Below are 23,664 nucleotides of genomic sequence, written 5' to 3'. Positions count from 1 at the left end.
GTATTTCAGTTCATGGGGAACTGACCCAGGACTCACATCATCGCATGTTAATAATTTGTGTTGCACATTTGTGCTTTAGAAAGCTACATAGTGACACAATCAAACTACGTTGGGGGCATACTATACCTGTCTGTGTTTCTTTACTTACTTTAAAAAAGTTGCGTGTGATCTCTTCCCGTCTGTGTCTGCCATCAGTTGGTGTCGCAACTCCAGCTGTGTGTGGTTCAAGCACTGCTTGCTCATCATCATGGTCCTCATAATCTGAGAGATCCACTTTGGTGCCCTTCTTAACCGCAAGGTTGTGCAACATTGCACAGGCTGCAATCATCTTGCAGCAGGTGACCGGTGTGTACTGGCGGGCCCCGCCACTTTTATGTAGGCACCAAAGCCTACTCTTCCACAAACCAAAGGTGCGCTCCACAACGTTTCTGGTCGATCTGTGTGCCCTGTTGTATTTCCTCTGGCTGGGTGTTGAAGGGTTGAGGTAGGGTGTGAGGATGAAGGACCGGAGGGCATATGCGCTGTCCCCTATTCGTAACAAGAAAAAAACATTACTCACATGCACACAAACACATCCATCTGCAATATGTATCAAGGGAGCTTCTGTATGAGGAAAAACATCCCCCTATCGATGCCATATATTCACCATAGGAAATGTGTTCCTAGCCTCTGTCAGGACCACTCTTCCTTTCTCTCTCTTTTAGGCACCTCTAGTGGAGTATTCTCTGTATAATTTCAACACTTGGCTACGTATAAAGAAACGTTTGTATATTTAAAAAAATGAAAGAACATCTGAAATCCAACTGAACGTGTTTTTGCTATAAATAAATAGAACACAAGTATGCACTATAACACTTCTTCTTTGATATGTGAACAAGAACTAAAAATGTCCTGTTCTTTTTAGAAAAATTGGCTGCAAAATATATTGTCCTGATGAAGACACCGCGACGTGTCGAAACGCGTTGACAGACTACAGCCGCAGCAATAATAATATATAGGACAACAATACTGTCCCTTGAGTGTTTTTAAACTAAATCTTTTATTTCTGAAAATATCTTTTTTATTGCATCAATTTATCATGTATACAAGATATAAATGTTTAATCATTCTCTTTTTTAAATAATTAAAAAACTTTTTGATATCAATATTACTGTTGTGTTATAGTTTATACATATTTTTGGATAAATATCCCTTTGAACATAGCCAGTGTTGTTTCTTTACAAGTTAGCCTGGGTAGATACCTTCGCATTCAAGGGAGTTCCACACAGTGTGTTACCTAGCAAGTATCCTTTGCCAAATTCCCCCGCTGTCAGGCGTGCGTAGATCCCACTGTTTTGGAAGATGTAAGAGTCGTGGGTACTCCCGGGAAATTTGGCTACTATGTCCATGATGATGTATTTGGAATCACAGATCACCTGTACATTTATGGTGTGGGTGGACTTCCTGTTCCTATAAATGTACTCTGTGGTAGCAGGTGGACATATAGCTATGTGGGTGCCATCAATACAGCCAATGATGTTGGGGAAATGCACCATCTCGGTAAATTTACCGATTCGGTGAGGTTTCCGAATAGGTAAATTTATCTATTCGGTAAATTTACCGATTCAAATGTTTTTGTGTCCCCTACATCTCAAAAGCCAAATACAGGTCGGTAAAGGCCGAAATTCTGTATTTTCGGCCTTTACCGACCGGTATTTGGTTACCTACATCTGGCCCCTAGTGTTTTATATATCTAAGTAGCCAGTACTATATATGAACAGACATTAAAGAAAAAAATCCTTACCACATGAAGTGGGTTTGGAACAGTTGGTATCACAAAGAAAACTTTATACTGATGTTTTCTTTTAAGTTGAGATCTCAAATAAGGATTTTAGGAACAGAAACTAGTCATGCTCAGAGCAATGATAGACTTTGCAGTATTCATAGCAGCCGATAAAACCTGTTGCAACATGGCAAAAGAGAACGTTGGCATAGGACTGAGGAAGGAAGTTGAGCAAAAGGAGATTGTGATTTTTTGGGGAAACTGGTGGTGTTGTGTTTACAGAATTCCTAACTAACTGCCTAGTGCATAAGATAAGACAGGCACTCTTCTTCAGGGGTAAATTGGGTTGCCTCACGTTTCTCTTACAGGGAATCAAAACGCAGATGGCTTCTCTTATTTGAAGAAGGCCAGACTGAGAACTTTGGTCTGAACTTTGGAAGGCCTGCCTGAAGAGAGAGAAATCTAGTGCATAAAAGCTTGATCTTCGCACCTGACGGTTGTAGGAGTGAGCAGGAGAAACTTTTAGCAGTTCAAGAATTTCAGAGCTTAGTTACATTTTCCACCTCTGAATTACAGCAACATGGTGCAGTGGCATCCACACAGAATGAGACAGAAGCAAGAGTATGCAGTTTCTAAGGGGAGGGAGGGGAAAAAATGGAGGCCAGGTGTCCAAAAGTGGAAAGGCGAAAACAATGGTGAACGTGGTTGCTCCAATTAGGAGCAAAAGGCCCTCACACACACTTTAGGGTGTCATTCTTCATCTTCGGTCAGCTCCTTGTTGGGCCAGCGATGCAAGGCCCATCTGGTCCCCGTTGGGGCTCTTTGCTGGAGGTCTTCTCTTTTTGCAGATGTGAAGTATTGGTGAGGCATGTGTGTCAAGATCACAGATGGGAGGGAGTATGTGTGAATTAAAAATAGCTGTCAGAATCCCACACAATAATTTTATTAGCTGGGAATCTATGCTATACTAAAAACAGAAGACTATAGAGTTGTGGCTGAAGATGGGGGATTATTACACCTTCTGGAGCTCTAGATTAAGTGTGTCAAGTGCGGGGATCCATGTTTCATGCCATATGTTGTCCATAGGATCTCAGCATTTTGCCATAAGCTTCTTGTCTTTTCTAGAGGGGATGGTGTGGATAAGTATCTGTCAGGTACTGTCCCCTACAATATGGACTCATGCGGTAGTCCTACAAGATATGGAAAAGGGGTTGAGATAAATATACCTTTTGGAATTAGCTGGAGGGAAAGAAATGAGTATAAAACATGGTTAAACAACCACAGTGACATAGAGCAAGAGGGTCAGAAACTCGAAGTCAGTTTGGAAACTCATGCAGTACATCTTAAAAAAGAAAGGAAGTGATAGATAATGTCAGACACCCTGTATTACTGTAGATACAAATTGTGAAAAGAAGGACCAAAGTGGTAAAGGAAAGGTCCAGTCCTTAAACACTTATGGAGGTAGTCAATATCTATATGGCAGTACCTGTAGTGAGTGTGTCCTCAAAAAGGGACCATCAGGTGGGGGCAGTGGAAGGTGTCCCCCTGTAGGAGTGTGCCACTTGTCTCCCAGCCAAAGGGTGATTGGTGCTGGCTGATTATAGACTCACCTAGAAGGATGGGACCACTTGCCCCAACAGTGACGTTATGGAAACTCGCAAAATGGCAAGAATTAGATCTGTAACGAAATTGTGAGGAACATAGATGAGCAGCGTCTTGAGGAGATAATATGCAGTAGGGCAGCCCGTTTATAAAATCTATAGAGGAAGAAGCATAGTACCGGCCCCACAGGCCGGGGGGCGAGCAAGGGCAGTAGCTGGTCAGTGCCTGGCCCCGGAGGCAGTGGTGGCTGGTGACATTTGAAAGTGGTATGGCGTAAATGCTGTGAATGTGGTGTGTCGCGAGCATGATTGACAAAAGGGGAACTGGAAGGACTCTTGCACCAAGGAAATTTTGAAAGAAAAAGAAAAGACCAAATGGTTCAAGTCAAAGCAAATTTCAGAAAGTGAGAATATTTATAAAAGTAATTAGGGACATGTAGTCTGAAATAATTAAACACATTTAAAATTGGTCCATATCTTACTGCATTCCTACTTTCACCCCTCAGATTCATTTAGCCTAACTGCATTATTTTAAAACAATAGGGTTGATAATAATTTCCAGATGCACGTCACCCCTTATTTAGCAACAATAGGCTTCTCTTGAAAAGGCAAGTTATAAATATGTAGCTGACAAATGTCATTGGAGATCTCTGCAAACAAACCAATGAATTAGCAACATTTTAAACTGGCCTACCTTGGAGTAGAATAAACCCCCAATGGGCCGTTCACAGCTCAGCAGCTCTTCTGAAATCAAACGCTTGTTTTCCTTGCATGAAAGCACAGACAATTACAAAAGAACGCTTCCAGGTCAGAGATTTAATTTCCATTCACATGATGATACCGTCAATCTTTCTAATTTATCACTCTTGCTGGCACAGTGCATTTGGCACTTTATCATTGTCTGCAGTGCTGCTGCTCTCACATGTACAGGGAGCAGCGTGACACGGGGCAATAGGAGGGCTGGGCTGGAGCTATGGACGACTCACCTGCCCTATCTTGGTAAAGTGAGGGGTACTACCGCTAGAGAGTTCTGTTCGAGCGAGGCTGGAGCTATGTACAACGCACCCGCCCACACCTTGCAGGAGTCATTCTATGGTGCGCTGGAGAATTAACACCTCAACATAATACTTTTGATCTAAAACCAGTACTTACTTACTTTTCAACATAGAGTGAAGGGTGGAGACAGGAGTGCAGCCTTAACATGGCCCACGCCGAGACATGGCTCACAGCCCCCTGGGCATGAATACAGCCAAAAGTAATATAACCTGTCCTTGTGACTCAATAGTCACCACTAATTCTCTGAACCTTGCCTGTGTTGTATTACAATTACAACTGCATTCAGTGCCACACTTTTGTTGAATTAGACTCTGCCCAATTATATAATAAGGTCAGGTGGCACAGACCCAGGGAAGGCAATTTCTTAAAGAGGCCTTCTCCTCATATCCTAGGAGTGTTTCTTGGGTCCACATTTTGCCCAATAGCTTTTAGCCCCAGCCTCCACAATAGTGCGTTTCCAGATTCAGTTATCCCCACTGCCAGGTCTGTTAGAGAATATCAGTGTAAAATACCAGCGTTGAGTATACAATCTCTGCAGTCCCCACTTAGAGATGGCAATGTCGCACTCTGAAACAATTTTTACACTGCCTCATTCCAGTTGCGGCTCGGGATGGGGTGTGGGGGGGGTCACGCGGGGGTGGGTGTTAGGGAATTAAAAAATATGAAAAGTAAAACTTCCCTTACAGCCGATTCATTCCACCTCTGCTCCCCTGGCTTGGCGCCTTCACGAACGGTCCTGGAGTGGACAGGCAGGCAGCCTCTCTCAGCCAATCCTGGTGAAGCCAGCAGCACCAGGATTGGCTTAGGGCACAGTTAATCTTCGCCCGCCGCCTTCCCATTAGGAGGCCGAAGGGCTCCTAATGGGCATGCGCAAACAAGTGAAAATACAAGTGCGCATGACTGGGCCCTCCATCCGCACTCATGCGCACTTGTGGTGCTGTCTGCTGCCCCTGATGACAATCATGTCAGTCAACATGACGCCAGACCACCCACCCCCTTCAGACTCTGAAGGGGTGGTCGGTCCAACGTAATGCTGACTGACATGATTGTCGGTTCTCCCTTGGCGTCTTTGAACTTAAGTAAACTGATTCAGTTTACTTAAGTTCAAAGACGCTGAGGGAGCTGCGGGCAGGAGGGCTATGCCCCCGCGCCCCAATGACGCACCGCGCCTTCCCAGAGGCCAAACATAATTACAGAAGGGGAGACGTGGTCTATATGACTTCCGTGAGTGCACTTCAGTCCCACAAAATAGAGCCCTCTGGGGTACTTACTTGATTCCGAGTCCTCTGTGTTGCGGAACCTACCCATGTTCGGCCGTCACTGGGATGGCTAGTAGTCCGCGTGTCAAGCGTCTAAATGCAGTTCCGTGCAGAAAGATAGCGGAACTAGAGCATTATGTAGTGATAAGAGAGTCAATTCACGGGTGCCATGTTGAAATGCTTCAAACGAGCAGCCTCTTTAAGCTACCACTCCAATGTTCAGGTGCATTCAAGTAAATGCGTGCATGTGGAAGGATGTTCCGTAAAAAGTTTGAGTCAGAAATGATATAAATGTCCAGGTGGAACCAACATGTGGTCCTAGGTGTGCCACAGACAAAAAGTCTCATGGAGCAGAAACGAGGAGGGCATACATTCTCACAGGAGGTGGCAAAGGGCATATGAGCCCGACTCATGATAGCAGTAGCCCAAGGCTAAGTTATAGGAGTAGTATGGATGATATGGTACCTGCTAAGTTAGGCGGTTCCACAGTGTTTAACAACAGGAGATGGATGATGAACAGGGGATGGATGAGGAAGAGGTCCCTGCAGGAGGTATAGTGAGTAACTGGCAGCATATTGAAAGAGGGTGGAAGCGACTGTGGTGCCACAAAGGAGTAATGGTAATGGTGGAGGTTGGGAAGGAAATGTAAGGGACACTTGTGGTGACTAAGGTACACCAAGGTGTGCTAAAATATTAGGGTAGGCGGTAGTGTTAACGTGACACGCTGCTGGAAATCGTATATGGCGTGTGGACTGGAGGAAAGTTTGGACTATGATGATGGAACTTAGCATGGCTTCATGAGTTCTAATAACACGGAGGATCAGATCATACATATCTCAACGTTTTAACAAATTGGATTATATTACTGACAAATCTTATATTGAGAATTACGCACTCTGCGAAACCTGTGTTTGTAGAAGGGCAGTATATAATATGTTGTAAAGAAGCCTTGAGAAAGCCCGCATAGGGCGAAACGTGCTTCGGCTGTGGAACATGGTCTTTTAAGAAATAAAATTTGAATTGGCTACACAACGTGGCTCTCTGGGAGTGATAAAGATTGCACAGAGGATAAAAGCGATTACATTTGATGTGCGCTGGTGTTTTGTTTTTAATTGTGTTATCGTGACACCTCCACCCATGGTATGTCATCATTAAGTCCTGTCAGATGAATGTCAAGTCAGTCTGCACACTCATCGTTGCTCCTTGGAGAAAAGACATATTTTCTTTTCTTTGCGTGAGCCTCAAGTATCGTCCAGTGTATTTCTTCTGGTGTATGGCCCATTTGTGTGTATTGGGTTAGCTTTTTCGTCATTGTTCTCCTGCACCTAATATTGCTGAACTGGTCTTTTATTCCTGGTTTTAACTGCCCTAGTTGTCATCCCTACATATCACTTAGGGCAGGGGCACGTGATCATATATATGCAGTTTTTAGGTCTCGCCTGAGCCAGCGCTTGCGCTGCCTGGAAAGACATTTAGTGAGTGGGCTTTAAAAAGCCCGACCACAGCTTTTTGGGTTTCATAGAGTGTGCGGTTGCGCGCACAATCACGAGCAGTGGCACCATCTGGCTTTCCTTATGGTGCACGCGCATCGCATAGCTCGGGGCACCCAAAAGGATGTGGTCAGGCTTTTTAAAGCCCACTCACAGCCCGCAATAACTTTCGCGGCTGCTCACTTTCATTAAGTCATCTGCAGCTCTTACTTGTTTCTGACAGCTTCCGCTTTCAAATCCTTCTCCAATCCACTGTAGTTTTCACAGGCCTGTTAGACCTGGCATCTTCGGCTTGGTTTCTCCTGTCTTTTTGCCTCTACCTCCTGTATTTGTTATGCTGTGCTGGATTTTGTTTTTGCTGGTTTAGATGCTTTAGACACTTTGCCACTGCTGATCAGTGTCAAAGTGCAAGTGCTCCCTGAGTAAATTGTTATTGTAATTGGTTATCCATGATTGGCATATTTGTATCACCAAGAAGTCCCTAGTAAAGTGCACTGAGTGTGCCAGGGCTGGTGATACAAATGCTACTTGTGGGCCTGCAGCACTTATTGTGTCACCCACATGAGTAGCCCTAAAATGGTGTCTCAGGCCTGCCACCACATTGCCTGTGTGCAGTCTGTGAATTGTCATGTCAACCTGACCAGTGTCCCCACTGACCAGGCCTAACCCTTCCATTTCTGTACACATTGGACACCCCTATGGAAGGTCTAAGGTACACCTGGGCGGGGTGCAGTGTATGTGAAAGGTAGAGCATGCACTAGTCGACACGGTTGACTATACCATCCTGGTCGACCGTGTCGAGCAGGCAGGCCTCAGGGGTCCTGCGCTGAGCTGTATCCGCTCGTTCATCACTGGCCGAACTCAATCGGTTAGACTGGGCTCCTTTACGGCTCCTACCATATCCACCATCTGCGGAGTACCTCAAGGTTCTTCGTTATCTCCCCTGCTTTTTAATTTGTACCTGCGCCCCCTTTTGTTCTCCCTCAGAAACGCAAAGGTAACCATATTCAACTATGCAGATGATTTGCAGCTCATCTTTCCTCTTAACACCAAGGACTCAGTGGTAGAATTTCAAAACACCATGTCCCACATTCTGAGTTGGATGAGCTGCAATCACTTGAAACTTAACCCAGGCAAGACCGAACTGGTCTTGCCTGGACAGAGTATACATAGTTGGAATCCCAGCTTCTGGCCCTGCTGTATGGGTGCCCCTCCATCCAAGTCATCCTCGGTCAAGAGCCTAGGTATCTTCATCAGTGAGGATCTCTCCTTGAAAAAACAGGTGGGAGCAGTCGTGTCCTCCAGTTTCTTCCAGTTGAAGAAAATTAAAAAAAATTGCCTGTTTCTTCTCTTATGCTGCCCTCACTCAGATCGTCATCTCCCTGGTCCTGTCCAGACTGGACTTCTCTAACAGTCTATATCTTGGGCTCCAAAAGGGAGAGCTTAGACGCCTCCAGCTGGTTCAGAACGAAGCAGCCAGACTTCTTTTGAACATCCCCAGGAGGCAATCAGTTAGACTTGGCCTGAAACAGCTACACTGGTTGCCGGTTGAGCAACGCGTGGCCTTCAAAGCGGGCTGCATTTTATTCAAGTCTCTACATGATACTGGCCCCCAATTCATTAGGGACCTATTCAAAAGATACAGCCCTTCCCGCAACCTCCGGTCCATTCATAAATCCTCCTGATTGTTCCTCCATACAAGAGGAAGCGCCTCGGAGGCAGCTGCTTCGACCACCTTGCAGCTGCCTTCTGGAACTCTCTCCCCCCTCACCTAAAACAGAGTGATAATCTCCTCAGTTTCAGACATCTTCTGAAGACCTGGCTTTTTTCTCAGGCACATCATTGAGTCGTTCCTCTCTACCTATTGACTGACGCACCCTGTTCCTTCCTACAGCGCCATGAAGCCTCCGGGCGTACGAGCGCTCAATAAATGATGATTAACATTAACATTAACATTAGTGCAGGTGACGTGCTCTGGTAGTGAATTACAGCCACACTTCCACGCATCAGGAAAACCACCGCCGGGGGCAGATCCTTCTCCTACCTCGCCGCCAAGACCTGGAACACTCTCCGTACTGGCCTACGACAGACCCAGGACCTGCTGGCCTTCAGAAGACTTCTCAAGACTAGTCTTTTCGATCAGTAGCAGCCCCCCTTCACCCTCCCCCCCACCACCCCAGCGCCTTGAGACCCTCAAGGGTATGTAGCGCGCTCTACAAAATGATTGATTGATTTTTATTTTTCACTGTTGTAAGGCCTTCTTGCCCATAGGCTGTCATGGGGAATGCTGTGTGTAGTGGTTACCTGCCTATCTTCCCATAGGGGGGTAGAAAAGAAGGGGGTGATGGACGGAGCATCTGAATCAATCAAACACTCACACCCAGTCAAAAGATCTGGGTTTAATCCATCACCGTTCTTTAGCCCACTCTGCCACCCCAGTTCAGACATGGCAATATGCAAATCCGTCTGACCCTGTGCCTCATGGGAACAGTCCAGCCCGAACTGCCAAGCCATGTCTTCCCTGGACCGGAAACAAGCTTCCGAAGACCTGTTTCTGGCATTCCAGCCGTCTTCGGCCCGGCTTGCTTGAATCCAGTGGCAAAGTGAGCAAGGGACTCACCTCTGAGCATACCCTGCCACACTTATGGTGGTCAAAAGCAGTACAAAAGGGGGTGGTGATGGACGGAGCATCTGAATCAATCAAACACTCACACCCAGTCAAAAGATCTGGTTTAATCCATCACCGTTCTTTAGCCCACTCTGCCAACCCAGTTCAGACATGGCTATATGCAAAACCGTCTGACCCTGTGCCTCATGGGAACAGTCCAGCCTGAACTGCCAAGTCATGTCTTCCCTGGACCGGAAACAAGCTTCTGAGGACCTGTTTCTGGCATTCCAGCCGTCTTCGGCCCGGCTTGCTTGAATCCAGTGGCAAAGTGAGCAAGGGACTCACCTCTGAGCATATCCTGCCACACTTATGGTGGCCAAAAGCGGTACAAAAGGGGGTGGTGATGGAAGGAGCATCTGAATCAATCAAACACTCACACCCAGTCAAAAGTTCTGGGTTTAATCCATCACCGTTCTTTAGCCCACTCTGCCACCCCAGCTCAGACATGGCTATATGCAAATCCGTCTGACCCTGTGCCTCATGGGAACAGTCCAGCCTGAACTGCCAAGTCATGTCTTCCCTGGACCGGAAACAAGCTTCTGAGGACCTGTTTCTGGCATTCCAGCCGTCTTCGGCCCGGCTTGCTTGAATCCAGTGGCAAAGTGAGCAAGGGACTCACCTCTGAGCATATCCTGCCACACTTATGGTGGCCAAAAGCTGTACAAAAGGGGGTGGTGATGGAAGGAGCATCTGAATCAATCAAACACTCACACCCAGTCAAAAGTTCTGGGTTTAATCCATCACCGTTCTTTAGCCCACTCTGCCACCCCAGCTCAGACATGGCTATATGCAAATCCGTCTGACCCTGTGCCTCATGGGAACAGTCCAGCCTGAACTGCCAAGCCATGTCTTCCCTGGACCGGAAACAAGCTTCCGAGGACCGGTTTCTGGAATTCCAGCCATCTTCGGCCCGGCTTGCTTGAATCCAGTGGCAAAGTGAGCAAGTGACTCACCTCTGAGCATACCCTGCCACACTTATGGTGGCCAAAAGTGGTACAAAAGGGGGTGGTGATGGACGGAGCATCTGAATCAATCAAACACTCACACCCAGTCTAAAGATCTGGGTTTAATCCATCACCGTTCTTTAGCCCACTCTGCCAACCCAGTTCAGACATGTCTATATTTAAATCCGTCTGACCCTGTGCCTCATGGGAACAGTCCAGCCCGAACTGCCAAGCCATGTCTTCCCTGGACCGGAAACAAGCTTCTGAGGACTGGTTTCTGGCATTCCAGCCATCTTTGGCCCGGCTTGCTTGAATCCAGTGGCAAAGTGAGTAAGGGACTCACGTCTGAGCTAACCCTGCCACACTTATGGTGGCCAAAAGCGGTACAAAAGGGGGTGGTGATGGACGGAGCATCTGAATCAATCAAACACTCACACCCAGTCAAAAGATCTGAGTTTAATCCATCACCGTTCTTTAGCCCACTCTGCCACCCCAGTTCAGACATGGCTATATGCAAATCCGTCTGACCCTGTGCCTCATGGGAACAGTCCAGCCCGAACTGCCAAGCCATGTCTTCCCTGGACCGGAAACAAGCTTCCGAAGACCTGTTTCTGGCATTCCAGCCGTCTTCGGCCCGGCTTGCTTGAATCCAGTGGCAAAGTGAGCAAGGGACTCACCTCTGAGCATACCCTGCCACACTTATGGTGGCCAAAAGCGGTACAAAAGGGGGAGGTGATGGACGGAGCATCTGAATCAATCAAACACTCACACCCAGTCAAAAGATCTGGGTTTAATCCATCACCGTTCTTTAGCCCACTCTGTCACCCCAGTTCAGACATGGCTATATGAAAATCCGTCTGACCCTGTGCCTCATGGGAACAGTCCAGCCATAACTGCCAAGCCATGTCTTCCTGGGACCGGAAACAAGCTTCCGAGGACCGGTTTCTGGCATTCCAGCCATCTTCGGCCCAGCTTGCTTGAATCTAGTGGCAAAGTGAGCAAGGGACTCACGTCTGAACATACCCTGCCACACTTATGGTGGCCAAAAGCGGTACAAAAGGGGGTGGTGATGGACGGAGCATCTGAATCAATCAAACACTCACACCCAGTCAAAATATCTGGGTTTAATCCATCACCGTTCTTTAGCCCACTCTGCCACCCCAGTTCAGACATGGCTATATGCAAAACCGTCTGACCCTGTGCCTCATGGGAACAGTCCAGCCCGAACTGCCAAGCCATGTCTTCCCTGGACCGGAAACAAGCTTCTGAGGACCTGTTTCTGGCATTCCAGCCGTCTTCGGCCCAGCTTGCTTGAATCCAGTGGCAAAGTGAGCAAGGGACTGAAGGACTGGGTTATTCTAAGACCCAGCGGTGCCAGGGGACAACACCTGAAACCTTCGTGGGTAACCTGTTCCGGCGTACAAATGACAGAGACACGGGACACTTCCTTCGGCGTCAAAGATTCGAGGTTTATTACTGCAGGGAACACAGAAGTCACAAGAAGTACAGCGTGTGTAGGTTCGAGGAGACTGCTTCAAATTGCTACTGTAGGTCGCTCCTTATATACACATTTCTCTCATAGGTTAACATGGTACACAAAGGTCTACAACTCGGTTCCCATCGTAATCTCCAAGAGGGGTTGCTTTGATGCATTCAGGGCCCGGAACATACGTGCGGAAACATTTGTTGGTTCCCAACTGTAAAACACATCTTCTCACCATTAGTACATTCCAATTGGCAGTAAACAGATCGAAGAAGGAACAGAAAACAGGTGCAGAGGAAGACAGAAACAGTGGGGAGATCGGAAAGGGTGTAAAAGGGGTGGTATCGGGAAACACGGGCTACAGGCATCAAAGGGACGTGCCTAATGAGATGCACGGCTGAGACAATAGAGCGACACGGCAAGATGTGCCTCGAGCGGGGCCATCTGCCTTACAGTGTCATCCCCCTCATCATAAAGACACTTTCAAAGGAAACGTGTCTTCCGCAAGAGTTCTGGGAATCCCAGGGTCGCGAAGCGGACAGCGTCCGTTCGCTGCCTACTTGAGGGCAAGAAACAAAATGGATGCTGTATCTAAGATGGAACCCGTGGGCTCAGATGTAGAAACCCACGAAACAAACAAACGGTTTAGGCTAGCACAGCGAAAACGCGTACACCCACTAAACTCGTCATTTGCGGTTCATAGATACCAGACTCGACCATATTCGTGCGAGTCAGAAACACCACTTACGATCGTCACGGAACCTCAGATGCTCCTTTTGCCCTCATGTAGGCAAGCACTAGTCAGAATCATACTCGATATTCATCAGACCATCTAGATGTTGCTGCAACATAACTCTGTCCATCTGAGCTCCTTTGGTAACAGGCGGCTGTCTCATACACGTTGTAGCACAGAGGCCACATAAGGCAGGACCACACTGCACACAAAGGCAACACGTGAACAGAAATGCTGCAACAACCCCGATGATCATCAGAATCTTCCAACCCCAGGTCGACATTAGGCCCCAAAACCACCCAAGTAGCGTCCAATCCCCTACGTCCACGTGTATGGACTCGGAGCTCTTATGCAACTTTGAAATGGCTTGATAGACAGTCGGAGCGTTATCTGGAATGAAAATACAGCAGCTCGAATGGATCACCTTACATACTCCACCTCGATCTGCTAAAACAACGCCTAAAACCATACGGTTTTGTAGCGTCATAAGCCTATCCGCCTGAAGTTCTGCGGTGATATTACCAAGGGCACTGGCAGTGATATTAGCGGTCGATTCCACCACTCGAGTCAACTGTCTCAGGTTCCTACTATTGACCATAGGCCCCCAAAACGGAAAGAAACCCTTGAAAAACTCTCCTGCCTCTTGACCGGCAGTGTCCTCTTCGCTAATCACGCCCCTCACAACTCTAGTCTTGTGGTAGTCTGCATCAACTGTAAACGTCGGAGGCAACAAATTTGCAATATAACATGTGCCCGCAAAGTCGGAGGGCAACTACGTATACGCACGATCATGACAGACAAAGTACGTACCCTTGGCAGTCAGAAACACAGGGGTAGAGAGCATCGGCAAAACATACGTCTCGGAGCAAGCACTCTCTCCAAGATATGCTCTCGATCTTCGGCCACGACCCTTTAGACAGAAATTACCATGGTGGGGTACGATCCATATTGGCGACGAGCTTCTAAGCTGTCTTTCACCCACGAGCGCACTATACTCAGCCTCACTCAGATCCCTATAGGCTTGCACCTCTTCCTCTGGAATGAGCGACGGCTCATAGATATCCCTATCTAGATCAGCGATCGCTACAGCCAAAGGCTTGTGGTACGGACCGGGACCAAAGTGCGGAGGACGTGGCTCTCGATTGGGGTAGGAATCTAGTGCACTTCGAAACATTGTTTGTAATGCTCGAGCTGAACCCTGGGAACTATAAGAAAGCACCAAGTACGGAATTCCTTTATCTGTGGTATGTGGCATTAACCCACACACCCAACAATTGGTAGTATTAACCACCAACTGATGTTGATGAAGGAGCTGAATGAAGGAATTATTTCTGAATTCTGCACATCTAGCCTGTTCGTGTTGGGGTAAGATATGGAAGGAATGAGGGGACATAGTGGAGGTAGTTTGAGGTTCAGAAGTAGGAGTAGGTATGGCAGAAAGTAGGAAGTACTGTATCATATAATACACCCCACCCGCCAATAACGAGGAAACAATTAGAAACAGAAGGAACACCTGAAACATAAAGCATTTGGTACGAGTAATCTGTTGCAGTTTGAATCTTTGCGCCTGAGCTTTTTCCAAGTCCATCAGCTTTGAAAACGCCATCCCCTAAAACCGTCCGCAACGTTTCTTGACGCACTTCGTTCTGTGTAGCAGTAGTCAATCCCCGGGAGTTCCCAGGAACCAACGGTCTCTGACCTAGTGTCTAGACCTACTAACCAGAAGGAAGTACACGCGCGGCCCTACGGTTCACCTGGATGTAAGGTATTCTAATTCACAAATATATATAAAGTCTCTCAGCTGCGGAAGCAAAAACACATATGGAAAAACTCAATATTTACAAAAATCACAGTTGTACGTGTATTTAGACTGATCCTGGCAAAAGGGGTAACGTAGATATCGAGGGACAGAAACGAAAATGTTTTTGTCCTTGGTATTAGATCGCAAAGAATAGCGGCTTCTCCCTGGACGTGTCTGTTCATCAAACAATGGATCCGATGAGGGAACAGAGTTCTGTTGATCAGTCAATTGTTCAGATCTTGAATCTCGTGATGGCAAATGTTCAACAATGTCTTTCTGCTGCACTGAGGATTCTCCGACAGGCTGAGCGTCGCTGAAAGGTACGAAGGTTTGCGATGCTTCAGTTTCAGACGAGGCAATGCCCTTCCTCACCCACGAGTCCGCTGGTAAAGGTATAGGAACCTTTTTAGTATGGTTGGCATGCACCCAGTGCTTTCGGCCTTCCAGACGAACAGCAGTTCTCGTGGCAAGGAGGACTTGGTAGGGTCCAGTAAAGCGAGGTTCGAGGTTGCGTTTTCTTCCGAAGTTCCTCGTCACCACCCAGTCTCCGGGCTGGAGCTGGTGGCCTGGACCCTCCGTCTGCGTCGGCAATGCTTCAAAGACCTGTTGGTGAATTAACCTCAGTTTAGCAGTCAGATCATGAAGATAATCGATCAACATTGGATATTCAAGGTCTGAAAACACACTTTGTCTAGGGAGCCCCCAAACAATCGCAGGACGGCCGAACACTATTTCGTAGGGACTGAGCCCTACTCGGGAGTGTACAGTCGCCCTTGTTGACAACAGAGCTAGAGACAAAGCGTCAGGCCATGAGAGACCAGTAGTGGCCTGAATCTTCGCCAACTTTAGTTTGAGCGTGCCATTATAGCCCTCGACCAAACCCGCTGACTGAGGATGATTGGCGCTATGGAACTTTTGAGTAATTCCAAGGCCCTTACACACATTCTTCATCACACTCCCCACAAACTCACTTCCGTTATCAGACCATACAATCCGTGGCATTCCATACCGAGGAAAGTATTCCTTCAGTAGGATTTTCGCAGTGGACATAGCAGTGTTGTCTTTGAGAGGGTAGGCTTCAATCCATCGGGAGAATGCGCAAACCACAACTAAAACGTATTTCAGGTTATTGCATCGCTCCATATGGATGAAGTCTAGCTGAATTACTTCAAAGGGACATGAAGGGGGAGCAAAATGGCCAGGAGGTGGAGGGGTTCCCTTACCAGGATTATACAACATACATATCATGCAATTTTTCACCAATCTCTCAGCACATTTATTAATACCGTCATTCTTCCACACAGTGGACAACAACTTGCAGATAACTTTCGCACTAATATGTGCTAACCCGTGTGCCATCATCACAACGGCTAGTACATACGCATCTGGCAACATCCATCTCTTATGCTCCGACAAATCAATCCAACAACCATTCACATCCAACTTTCCCGTACTTTCTTTCCACTTTGTCTTTTCAGTCTCCGTGGCCTCATTCTGTATCGCTTTCACACTCTCGATGGTATCCTCACACATACCAGTCTCTGTAGGCCACCTTACCGAACTCGTCACATACATTCTCGTGCTAAGGTTCCGGGCAGTCTCCTTAGCAGTCTCATCTGCAAACGCATTCCCACGGCCAACATCATCCGTCACCTTACGATGCGCACTACATTTAACAATCGCCACCTGCTTAGGCAAAGTCAGTGCATCCAAAAGATCATTCACAAGCTGTCCATGCTGAATCTTAGTGCCATGCGACGTCATGAAACCTCTCTCTCTCGCCACAATCGTCCAAAGCTATGCGCGACCCCAAAAGCGTATTGGCTGTCGGTAAACACATTCACCCGTTTCCCTTGCGACAACACACACGCTCTAGTCAAAGCAATCAGCTCTGCAGCCTGGGCAGAATTCTGATTCAATCTTGCAGCTTCCACAACCGTACTCAATGTCACTACAGCATACGCGGTCGTTACATCACCATTCGGCAATTTAAAACACGACCCATCCACATACAGAGTCCCATCGGGATTTTCCAAAGGAGTATTTTTCAGGTCTACACGACCTTTGGTTTCCTCTTCGGTTCGTAAGTAGCAGTCGTGAGCTGCTACTTCATCTGATTCCATACTGATTGGTAACAAAGTCGCCGGATTCAGGACGTTACAGCGTTTTATTTGAATGTGACTTGCCAAAAGCGTCAACTCATACCCAGACAAACTTGCACTCGTCAAGTGCTGAGTTTTCGTACGATTCCAGAGAGTGTCAACTGCATGCGGAACCATCACCTTAAGCATATTATCCATGACCAACCCTGCAGAGTGTCGGATGGACACCGCAGCTGCCGCTATTGCCCTCAGACAACTCGGCAATGCTCTAGCTACTGGGTCCAAGGTCGAGGAAAAATATGCACATGGACGCTGTTTACCACCAAAAGGTTGCGTCAAAACACTCAACGCACAACCTTCCCTCTCGTGAACATATAGTGTAAACGGCTTACTGTAGTCAGGGGTCCCTAACACAGGAGCCGAACACAATGCGTCACGCAGTTCAGAAAAACTTTTCTGACATTCTTCCGTCCATGGCAAAGGAGTTGGAACATCCTTGCACGTAAGAGCTACCAATGGTTTCACTAGTAATGAAAAATTTGGAATCCATTGCCTGCAGTATGACGTGATACCTAAAAAGGCACGCACATCTCTCTGAGTTGTTGGCACAGTCATTCGAGCAATCGCTGCAATTCTCTCTGGGGTCAACCTTCTTCCCTCCTTTGACAATAAGTGACCTAGATAGGTTACTTCTTGACAACAATATTGTAGCTTAGAAGGTGACACCTTGTGATGTAAGTCACAGAGATGTTGCAACAACGATACCGTTGCAATTCTGCAAATGTCCTGAGTGTCTGCAGCCACCAATAGGTCATCGACATATTGGATTAAGGCCGCACCAGCCGGCAACACAAACGTATCAAGTTGGCCCTTCAAGGCTTGACTGTATATCGATGGACTCTCACAGTAGCCCTGAGGAGCACGTTTAAACCGGAAGCTACGGCCACCAAGAGAGAAACCGAAAAGATCTCTACTCTCCTCAGCAATCGGTATACTGAAGAAAGCATTCTTCAGATCGATTACAGAGAACCAAGATGCAGAAGCTGGAATCAGAGTGAGAAGTGCCGTGATGTCAGGCACCACAGGGAACTGAGGAACCACAATTTTATTTACCTCCCGTAAATCGATGACAAAACGATAAACAGGGGTTTTGAAGGGTCAGGACGTTTCAAAATGGGCAGTACAAGGCTATTGCACATGTTTCCCCGAGTCTCCTCAATAACGTCTTTCTCAATCAAATCGTAGATGATGGCTAACAGTGCTCGTTCACCATCAAGGGAGATACGATACAGGGGAATCCGTGGCAGTCGCACGTTAGATTTCAAGTGAACAACATAAGGGGAAATGTCAAGCAGGCCCACGTCATTGGGACCTGTTGCCCACAAAGATGCAGGAAGCGAGCTCAATTCCGGTGGAAGCTTATCAAGAGACAAGTACATTGGAGAGACAACTCTCTCACCCAAAGTAAGCTTTACTCCCGCAGGAGAACAATACAAAGTCGCATACAGACGTTTCAGCAAATCCAGACCCAAAAGGTTTTCACCACAATCAGTGGTCAAAATCAACGGAGCTTGCAGCTCACGAGGCCCAATGGTAAGAGGCAAAGGGCGTGAAACTGGATTGCGAACGGGGGCGCCAGAGAATCCAACGGAAACATTTGTTAAGCCAGACAAAGGTGCGCCAGGGAGTTTCGAATGCATGATAGAACTTTTCGCTGCACCAGTGTCCAACAGAAAAGGCTCAACGCCGCCCGAGGTGGCAACTGCGACGTAAGGCCCTCTCTGATCAACCGGAACTGATACTACTCCCTCTCTTTGTTCATGGCTGTCCTAGTAATTACTATCATCGATATTGTGATCAACATAATAATCGTCTACATTGTACTGAGCAGATCTGCTTTGCGATGATCCACGTTGATCAAAACAGTTGTTAGAATCGGAGGTGTTATTAGAACGATCAGTTTGAACACCACGACCTCTACCACGTGATGCTTGTTGGGGGCCGCTACGACCTCCTCTAGAAGAATTACCGCTGTTTCGATCACGCAAAACCGGACAATCGAATTTCAGATGACCCTCGTTCCGACAATAGGCACACTGATTGTACCCCAACGAAGATCTATCAGAAGAGGAGTCATTCCGAGATTGCGATCTGTTTGACTGAGACTGCGGCCTATTCCGCTGTTGCGAATCGTTCTGATTTGAACGTGGAGGATACGCTTGCTGCAACAACACTTTAGTTTTGAGTTCTTTCGTCTTTTTATCAGCGCAATCATTCTCCTCTTTCTCTCTGTTCTCATAATATTGTGCTGTGGCCAATATTTGAGCAGAAGTAGAAACAGCCCAAGCACTTTCTGAATTACGCAATTTGTTGCTAAGGTCAGGCAGCAGATTTGAGACAAACTTATCCACGAACAATCGCTGTCCACCCTCAGTACCCATATCCTGACCACTATGATCGATGAATGCCTCCTCAAATCTCGTAAAGAAATCAGAGACACTCTTGTCCTTCTTTTGCTTGCAAGCGGACAGTTTGTCCCAATTCACCTTCATAGCTGGCATAAGCGTTTTCATTAGAGTAATAATTCTCTGAGGTAAGGCTGTAATTAACTGTTCAGGTTTAGCCCCACCAACTTGCAAGGCATCCGCCGCTATAAGAGCAGCCCAATCACCACCTAATTCTGCCACATGGTTTTCTTGACGGATCTTTGCCCAAACCGGTTGCGGAACTACGTTACCGAACAACATATCAATGTCGGCAAGGTTCATGACCGTAGCATCCACAAGCTGTGACAATTCTTTATAGTACCCTGCAGGATTTTTGCGAGGGTCAGGCAAAGATTGTTTTACCTGCAAGACTTCTGATCGTTTCCACGGGAGGTGTATCCACACTCTCTGGAAGTATGGGGGAATAATGGGATTAGCATTAGGATCGCCAGGCATATACACCGGTGGAACCTCACGCATGGGATACTGACCAGGCGCTCCCAACGGTCCTTCAATGTCTTCTACAAACAATGCTCAAGGCATTATAGAAGGACGAAAAGACAGCAACTGCTCGACAGCACGTCGAACATTGCTACCTACTATCATTCCGCTCGAAAACTGAAGCTGTAGATTAGTCAAAGCAGTCATTACATCGTCAGATGCATCAGCCGATATTTGTTCGCGTAAAACCTTGCACATTTCTTCAAAAACATATCTTTGTGTCGGTATATTGAATTGACCAAATGTATTCAATACCGAACGTGGAGGATTCCTAATGGGGTATTGCATCCAAGCCATCGCCATATTATACAGCGCGGCTCGTTCCCTATTACCGGGAAGCTGACTACGTCTTTGAGGACCGTCCGAACCAGCGGACTCAGAAATAGGTCCAAGGGAATTGGAAAAGTTAGCAGCAACTAAAGGAGTACGACGTCGAATAGATGGAGAAGTATAGCATAAGGGATTAACAAGAGAGGAGTCAGAAACAGAAGGAACGGTAGGAGTAAGTAGAACAGGAGCAGCAGCGGGAGCAGGAGTATGAGGAAGTGCAAGCGGAGGAGCAGTAGGGACAGAAGCAGGTAGAGGAGCAGGGACAGCTGGAAGTACAGGGACAGGAGCTGGTTGGGGAACAGGGACAGGGGGAATCACAGGAGCGGTGGTACCCTGTACATACGGAGGTGGTGACTTCATGAGATAAGACATTAAGGGGTCCTCGGTACCTTCCTCCTTTTTATCCGTATCCGCCGGTAAAGCGGGATAGCACTTATCTACAGACATACGTTGCAATCTATCGAAAACTTCCTTTTCCTTTTCCTCCTTATCTCGCTGAAGCTGCTCTGCTTTCCTTACCGTGGTAGCAACTCCATCTCTCTGATTACGTTTGAACAGTCTGATTTCTCTCTGTTTGGCTTCTTTACGCCATAACCGAAAAGCATCAAACATGGCCGGCCTTGATTTTTTCTTAAACAATTTAGCCTCAAGGTGTCTAATATCGGGGTCTCGAAGCTACCATGAGGTGGCCAACTAAGGACACCATCTTTTTTAGTATAACGAATCCAATATTCATTAAAGGTAATCGGACCTAACCCGTGCTTACTATAGAGCTCATAAGTTGGAGTTCCAACCGGAGGTATCGGACAGGAGTCCTCCAGTCGGGAATCCGTACCACAACGTCTAAAACAACTGAACAGAGTACTGCGACCAGGCATCTTGCACACTAGCCGAGTTTCACAAACTTCAAGGGTTACGGGATTTACCAAGTCCCTGCAAAGAGCAAAAACCCTCTGTTTTTGGCGACTGCAGACGTCAAATATCACAACAAAGAACCAAGTACTAAGAACCACAAATGCAATGGAACCATGCAACAACTAAGCAACCACAACTAAGGACTCTGGGAGCGACCCACAAATACTTAACTCAAAGATCAATGGCGTCACCAGGAAGGCCCGTCAATCGTCTCGCTGTACCAAGGTCTACGCCAGGCGCCAAAACAGGTCTACAGTCAGGGCAGCAGTCCGTCGCAGCCGTCAGGAGGCGGGAATCTTCGCGGGAAAAGTCGTCGGGCCACTTATTTCGACAACAGGATCGATGAAGCGGGGTGCACCTTCCCTCGGAGATTTCACACGAAGTTCCTCACGATCGTCGGGCTTGGACCGGTACCACTGATGCAGCCCCACGTTGGGCGCCAACTGGAGGACTGGGTTATTCTAAGACCCAGCGGTGCCAGGGGACAACACCTGAAACCTTCGTGGGTAACCTGTTCCGGCGTACAAATGACAGAGACACGGGACACTTCCTTCGGCGTCAAAGATTCGAGGTTTATTACTGCAGGGAACACAGAAGTCACAAGAAGTACCGCGTGTGTAGGTTCGAGGAGACTGCTTCAAATTGCTACTGTAGGTCGCTCCTTTTATACACATTTCTCTCATAGGTTAACATGGTACACAAAGGTCTACAACTCGGTTCCCATCGTAATCTCCAAGAGGGGTTTGCTTTGATGCATTCAAAGCCCGGAACATACGTGCGGAAACATTTGTTGGTTCCCAACTGTAAAACACATCTTCTCACCATTAGTACATTCCAATTGGCAGTAAACAGATCGAAGAAGGAACAGAAAAAAGGTGCAGAGGAAGACAGAAACAGTGGGGAGATCGGAAAGGGTGTAAAAGGGGTGGTATCGGGAAACACGGGCTACAGGCATCAAAGGGACGTGCCTAATGAGATGCACGGCTGAGACAATAGAGCGACACGGCAAGATGTGCCTCGAGCGGGGCCATCTGCCTTACAGTGTCATCCCCCTCATCATAAAGACACTTTCAAAGGAAACGTGTCTTCCGCAAGAGTTCTGGGAATCCCAGGGTCGCGAAGCGGACAGCGTCCGTTCGCTGGCTACTTGAGGGCAAGAAACAAAATGGATGCCGTACCTAAGATGGAACCCGTGGGCTCGGATGTAGAACCCACGAAACAAACAAACGGTTTAGGCTAGCACAGCGAAAACGCGTACACCCACTAAACTCGTCATTTGCGGTTCATAGATACCAGATTCGACCATATTTGTGCGAGTCAGAAACACCACTTACGATCGTCACGGAACCTCAGGACTCACCTCTGAGCATACCCTGCCACACTTATGGTGGCCAAAAGCGGTAGAAAAGGGGGTGGTGATGGACGGAGCATCTGAATCAATCAAACACTCACACCCAGTCAAAAGATCTGGGTTTAATCCATCACCGTTCTTTAGCCCACTCTGCCACCCCAGTTCAGACATGGCTATATGCAAATCCGTCTGACCCTGTGCCTCATGGGAACAGTCCAGCCCGAACTGCCAAGCCATGTCTTCCCTAGACCGGAAACAAGCTTCCAAGGACCGGTTTCTGGCATTCCAGCCATCTTCGGCCCGGCTTGCTTGAATCCAGTGGCAAAGTGAGCAAGGGACTCACGTCTGAGCATACCCTGCCACACTTATGGTGGCCAAAAGCGGTACAAAAGGGGGTGGTGATGGACGGAGAATCTGAATCAATCAAACACTCACACCCAGTCAAGAGATCTGGATTTAATCCATCACCGTTCTTTAGCCCACTCTGCCACCCCAGTTCAGACATGGCTATATGCAAATCCGTCTGACCCTGTGCCTCATGGGTACAGTCCAGCCTGAACTGCCAAGCCATGTCTTCCCTTGACCGGAAACAAGCTTCCGAGGACCGGTTTCTGGCATTCCAGCCATCTTCGGCCCGGCTTGCATGAATCCAGTGGCAAAGTGAGCAAGGGATTCACGTCTGAGCATACCCTGCCACACTTATGGTGGCCAAAAGTGGTACAAAAGGGGGTGGTGATGGACGGAGCATCTGAATCAATCAAAGACTCACACCCAGTCAAAAGATCTGGGTTTAATCAGTCCTAGGATGCTTGATTCCGGTCCAGTAAAGACATGGCTTGGCAGTTCGGGCTGGACTGTTCCGATGAGGCACAGGGTCAAGGCTGATTTGCATATAGCCATTATCTGACCTAGGATGGTGTGGAGCGTAAGAAAATGATGGATTTAGGCCCAGATCTTTGTACTGGGGTGAATGTTAGACATTATTCTGCATTCTGTCCATCAACTGTGTTTTTTGCAATTTTCACCCGAGTGTGCTGGGTATGCTCAGACGTGAGTCCCAGGCTCTCCACATCACTGGAGTCAAGCTATCCAGGCTGAAGAAGGCTGATAGCCAGAAACCGGTCCTTTGATGCTTGATTCCGGTCTACGAAAGAAATGGCTTGGTAGTTCGGGCTGGACTGT

Source organism: Lissotriton vulgaris, chromosome 4_1, assembly GCF_964263255.1.
Source record: "Lissotriton vulgaris chromosome 4_1, aLisVul1.2, whole genome shotgun sequence".
NCBI classification, from domain to species: domain Eukaryota; kingdom Metazoa; phylum Chordata; class Amphibia; order Caudata; family Salamandridae; genus Lissotriton; species Lissotriton vulgaris.
This window is presented reverse-complemented; position numbering follows the sequence as displayed.